Raw genomic sequence first — 6722 nt, 5'->3', positions numbered from 1 at the left:
TGAGAATGGCCCTTTGAAAACTCTACTCTACTCTATTACTCTACTCCAGCGCTACCACCTCCGCCCTCTTGCCTTGAGAAAGGCACTCGATCCCTCGCCGTCCAGCTCGTCCAGCAACGATGTTGTCCAGTCGGTGTCCACACAAAGAAAGATCGTTACGGCAGCGGAGCGGGGATTTTTAAGCTTACTGGCTGGCTCGAGAATTACGCATGTGTGAGACTGCGACCAATGTTTCGTTCATTTTTTTCTTTTTCCTTTCCAATCGTGCTTCATTCTATTTCGCTGCTGCTCTGGTTGCCCGTTTTGGTCGGTACGATTTGAGGAGCACAAAATGGACCAATCAAAAATGGGCACATAGTGCATTTTGACAATGCTTGATATTTCACAATTATTCAATTATTTATCTCAAGAAAAATGAAATGTTATTCGTCATGATAGATGCGTAGATATATTTCCTATCAATTGATGCAAAAACTTTTGCGATCTATTGAGAAATGCTCGAGTTATAAGCGTTCCAAATCTTGCATTTTTTCCTACTTGTTCAGTGCCTAGATTTCCATTTCACCCCCTATATCTTCCGGTTAAACGTAGTCCTACGTCAAAAAAGTTCCAATAAAATTTCAACGGTAATGTAACCAAGAAAAAATAGACACCCCTAATGCCAACGTTTGCCGATTTGGTAAACACACAGATGAACAATGGTGTAAATCGAGCACAGATGGTAGAAGGAATGATAGGAGGACAAAAGAAAAATAAACTTATACTTGCCGCTGCTGTGTGGCGTGTGTGATAAATCTGTCTGAATTGTATCCTCTGCGTCTCGGTCGCGCACCACTTTGAGCTTCGCTCTACTCGCAAGCCCAACCGATGAAAAAAAACACAGTCTGATTCGATGTGGAAAAAAAACGGAACAAAACCAGCTGTTGTTGTTATTGTTGTTTTTTGTTCGATGTGCGTTGTTGTTGTTGTTTTTTGTTGGGGTTGTATTGTTATTTGTTTGTGGTGTCTGTCTTTGTTCATTTCTTGTTCTTTTCTTATCCTTGTTGGTTTGGATTTCATCTTCGGATTTTTGATCTGAATCTGAAGATGAACCTTTACCGATTTTTCTTTTATTTTTGTTCTTGCTCGGAGCATCAGAAGTATCCATAGAAATGACTGATTCGCTTTCGGATTCAGTTGTTGAACTACCAGTTGTGGAATCTGTCATGGTTGTATCGAATGTAGTGTCAACTGGGGGGATGCTTTCGCGGCTAGAAGTGGCCGAAGCGGCCGAGGCGCAGTTACATTTGCAATTGCAGCTGGGTGCTGGCTTTTGCAAGTTGGAGAGTCTGTCTTGCAGAACATTTGCGAATGTTGGAGCATTGTTTTGAAGTTGCAGCTGTTCCTTTGCCTCTTTATATGAAATTCCATTGTCGATTCTAATTCTTTCGGTTTGCCATACGGGGCAATTCCTACCAGAAGAGGAGTGGTTCCCTTGGCAGTTGACACAAAAAGCTGAAGCATTGCATACTTTGTTTGCTTCTGTTTGTTGTTCCGGGTGTTCTTGGCCGCAGTTTCTGCAAAGCGGATTTTCGCGTTTGCATCGCTTGTTCGTATGCCCAAATTTGTAGCACTTGAAGCATTGTATGGGATTGGGATAGAAATTTCTAGTCCCGACTCGAATGAACCCAAAGTAAATAAAATCGGGAACAACAGTTCCGCGAATGGTCAATATTAAAGTTGGCACAACAATGTTGTTGTCCTTTCTGGTGTAACCGTTGGTTCCAAGCGCCATTTGAGCTCCACCCAAATCCAGAAAACAGGAAATAATTTACATTGAGTCCTAATTGCCGGTTACTTGTGAGTATTCAACCCTTTTACAAATGGTTTGAGTCCTGGGTAAGCAATACCCACCGCGTTAAACTGTCCAGTTGACCTACCGTCATCAAACGGGGTTGCCAACTGGGCAGAGAAAAAGAAATCGATTGTTTCCCCACATAAAAAGCTGGAAAAGAAAAAGCTCGGTAAATGACCAGTGCCGGCAAACGACTTAAAACATTTGAGGAAGTTAGAAGTGCGCGCCGGAACAAATCAAATTTTAAATTTTGAAGCTAGTGATAAGAAGTGGTGAAGGATTACTGATAGATGAAATAGTAGGTTAATGGAAATATGAAAGTGGAAAAAGTTAGTAACATTTGGTTTTGTTTCACAGTAAATTATACAAGAGAAAGAAAGATCAGAGGAAAAAAGAAAGAGAAGGAAAAAAGAAGCAAAAAAAAGGTAACTTGTGGTTTGGTGTCTCTTTAAACCTAGCTCGTATCTTAATACGCTGGACAGGTCCGTCCAGCGGGCCTTTTTTTTTATGCGGTTTATTTCGTAGCTGTTTAGCTGCGGCAGTCATCGGCTACCAGAGGCACACGCGGACCCCACCATCTTTGTCCTGTTCGTCTACAGTATCCGCCATTGCGGGGAAACGCTGGCGAAAACCTGCAGATGGTGTAACATCTGTAGTCTGTTCATGAGACAGCTGCACCGTTAAACCCATACCCCTAGGGATACACTGAGAGCCCACACCACAGTTACCGCAAGTATCATGCATGATCGAATGTGACGTCACGTATAAAATAAATTAAAGAAAGATAGGAAATAATGAGGAAATAGTAAAAACAGGAAGAGAAAGAGTGGGGTGGAAGATTAAAATAAATTTAAGGTTGTATAGTCTAAGAAAAAACTATAATTGTTTTCCTCCACTACGACTATCCCGTGAACCTTGTCGTCCTCCGGACTCAAAAGGAGTCGCCAGCCCTCGTCCTCATTTAGTTGGAAGTAGGTGTGCTGACACTGCATAGCCTTTGAGCGAGAGCGGCTTGTGGGCTTAGCAGGTGGCTTCTTTGGTGCGTGAGGTGGTCTGGCAGTGCGAGACGATAGAGGAGAGCTCCTATTTGTGAGAGGTGAAAGTATTTACCAGCAACCGGCTAATGAATAAGCGACCCTGAGAACCCTATCCCAAATCCTAAGAGTTACAAATTGGCGCCCAACTAAACTGTGAAAACAGTCGGTTACTTAAATTTCCACCTCCTGTTCGAGGGGGGAAAATAAATTCATATATTTATATCTTTAAAAACTCGTTCTCCAAACGAATGGAATTAGAATTTATTATAATTGGTAAACAAAATAACAAAATAGTTTGTATATACAAGACTTGTGTTGGTTTTCTAGTGATAAGGAGGTTATATAATTCTTTATTATATGAGTTTAATTCTCATTATTTACAATTATACTTACTTTGATGGAATATGAAATAAGGGTATGCACACACAGAAATAAAATGTGTTGCGCATAGGTGATTTTTTTCGAAAAATATTAGAAGATCGCTGGAAGGCGATTGCGATTGCGATACGATTTTTGTAAGTTTCTGGAAACAGATTTACGCCTGAGAACCAAGCAGTTGTTTTAAAATCGGGAGTTAAGTTCTTTTGGAACATTGACTGAGAACGGTCAGTACGATTGGAAATCAGAGTGAGTCTGAAGAGGCCAGACGTTGATCTAACTGTAATTGGTTAAAATTTGTTTCACTGATTTTTAGAAAAATCGTTATCGGTTCAGGTCGGAAAATGGACATGGAATTTCAAATGCAGTACAAGAGCCTTTTGGTTCACCATTTAGAGCGACATGAAATTGAATACGAACTGAAAATTTGAGCAGTTCAATTCGAATTATCAGATAGTCGTTCTGCATTACAACGTAAGTTGCGGGATCGATTGAAAGACGAAAGAGAGAAGAATCAATTTGATATTGATTTCACGCGATGTGATATTTCTATAGATGAGGAAATAAGAATAATAGATAGAAATATTAAAATAATCAGAGAGTTTTTAGAAGGTGTGGTAAGGTTTGAAGGATTGAAAGACAGTCTTAAAACAAGATTAGTCCATTACTTCTCGCGAGCAAGAAGAGTGCAGGAATTTTCCGATATAGAAAATGTCCTCACAGACTTAGATGAAATCATCAGTACCATTAGAGGGTTAATGAATACGTATTTTTCGCAATTTTCTGCTCTGCAAGAAATACGCGAAGAAATAACACAGCAAATTATACAATCGATATCGAACCTGGAATTATCAGTGCGTCGGAATCTAACTGAAACCGATTCGGAAGATAATAGACGAGAATTCGCAAATACTCGCGAGAAAGTAAACCCAACAAATGATGAAAATTCTGAAGTTGAGATGCAGGGGACATCTGCTCCACCTTTAGTAAGAAGAAAATTAGAATCAGTACGCGAAACAAGAGACTTATCAATTGCGGGTGGTTCTCGTTATATATTACCTCAGTTCAAAAGTAAAAACCGGGTCAGTAATGAGACGATCAATAAAGAAAAGTATGTTCGTAGAATCACGCTAGAATCCAAAAATAAGGGAAAACTGCCACATCACGAATCGTCAGATTCCAGATCTGACAGGGAAAACAGTGACTCTAGTCAATCTCCCAACCGTTCGCATATCAGGGGTCGTTCAAGAACTCAACAACGTTATCCTCAAAAACGTAAGCCGATTTCCGAATGGAATCTGCTATATGATGGAAGGGATGATGGACAAGGGCTAATGAGATTTATAAATGAAATAGATTTTTATGCTAAATCAGAAAAGGTTTCTGATAGAGAATTGTTTCGCTCCGCTATTCATTTGTTCAAAGGGCAAGCAAAAATATGGTATATGACCGGTTACGAAAACGGAGATTTTAGGTCCTGGAAGGAACTCGTGCGAGAATTGAAACGAGAATTTCTTAGTCCAGATCATAATCATGTAAATGAAATACGCGCCATTTCACGAAAACAAAGTTCTAAAGAACGCTTTCAGGATTATCTCAACGAAATGCAAGAGATATTCAATGCTTTAACGAAACCATCTCAGAAAGCAAGAAATTCGAGATTGTATTTCGAAACTTACGATCGGATTATAAGGGACTTGCGGTGGCATCCAACATTGACAACTTAGCAGATCTCAAAAGATTTGGTCGAAAACTTGACGCGACATTTTGGTACAAATACTCATCAAGTTCGTACGAGACGCCCACTTCGCGAAATCGGCCTCAAATCAACGAGGTGAATTTAAGATCGAATTACAACCAAAACCTTTCTGTAAATGACGGTAAATTCAATTACAAATCTAGGAATTTGAGAAAGAGACCAGAAAACAGCTAAATATTGATCCAAGAAATAATGCACAGCCCAAAGAAAACAGACACGAAGAGAATTTCAAAGGATTGCAAACTTTGCTGGAAAATTACCAACCCCCTAAACCAGGAATTTGTTATAACTGTAGGTTACCTGGGCATCACATGAGCGAATGCGAACCCCACGTCATAAATTTTGTTTGAAATGTGGATTTCATCAGGTAGAAACAAAAAGTTGTCCATATTGTGCAAAAAACGCAGAAGAGTCGGCTTGAAGGGGCAAGTCCGCACGTTTTCAGCTTCAAATCCCCATCAGAATCAGAGCATTAAAAATAAATTATTTCGAAGAGGTTTTCGAAAATTAAAAATCAAGTATCATATCGACCACACAGACGCAGAGGTGGAGGAACTTTTCGTGTATTTGAATCACGATGATCGACCATTTGTTCAAATCAGAATATTTGATATAGTTATCCTTGGTCTATTGGATAGTGGAGCTCACCGTACTATTCTGGGTACAGGTGCTTCTCAGCTAATCGACAGGTGCAAATTAAAAATGTTTTCTTCGAATGTACAATTAACTACAGCCAGTGGTCAAATATTAGCAGTAGAAGGATACGTAAACGTCCCAATATCGTTCAACAATACAGTAAAAATATTATCTGTATTAGTAGTACCAGAACTGCACCGAGAACTCATACTAGGGTCAGACTTCTGGAGGGCTTTTGGAATCGTACCTTCAGTGGTGTCCGCCTCAGTCGAAGAAATGGAAATCAGTCTCAGAAGTCCTAGTTTGACAGAATCTCAAATGGGAGCATTAGAACAAACAATAACCAACTTTAAAGCAGCAGTTGAAGGTCGATTAGATGCTACACAGCTGATAAGTCATCGCATCGAATTAAACGAAGAAGCGCGGAAACAGGGTCCAGTACGCATAAACCCATTCCCTACTTCGCCCAAAAGGCAGGAGCAAATCAATGTAGCACTAAACAAAATGCTAGCGGCAGGGGTAATCGAACGGTCCTATAGCGATTGGGCGTTACGTCTCGTTCCCGTTGATAAGTCTGATGGCACTGTTAGATTATGCTTAGATGCACGCAAATTGAACGAAAAAACACTCCGAGATTCGTATCCATTGCCACATGCTGATCGAATTTTGAGCAGGCTGGGTCCTTGCAAATATATTTCCACGATTGATTTATCATAGGCGTTTCTAGTCCCCCTGCACCCCAAATCAAAAAAATACACGGCATTTTCTCTGTTAGGTAGAGGGCTATTCCAGTTCACCCGGATGCCATTTGGTCTAGCAAATAGCCCGGCTACTTTGTCCAGATTAATGGATCGTGTTCTGGGTTCAGGTGAACTGGAACCACAGGTATTTGTTTACCTAGACGACATAATTGTCATCAGCAATTCTTTCAACGAACATTTGAGTTTACTTCAAGAAGTAGCAAGGCGGCTCTAGACAGCCAACTTATCGATTAACTTATCAAAATCTCACTTTTGTGTCAAAGAAGTTCCATATCTTGGGTATATTTTGACCGAGAATGGTTTACACCCCAATCCTG

Source organism: Toxorhynchites rutilus, chromosome 1 (genome assembly GCF_029784135.1).
Source record: "Toxorhynchites rutilus septentrionalis strain SRP chromosome 1, ASM2978413v1, whole genome shotgun sequence".
NCBI classification, from domain to species: domain Eukaryota; kingdom Metazoa; phylum Arthropoda; class Insecta; order Diptera; family Culicidae; genus Toxorhynchites; species Toxorhynchites rutilus.
This window is presented reverse-complemented; position numbering follows the sequence as displayed.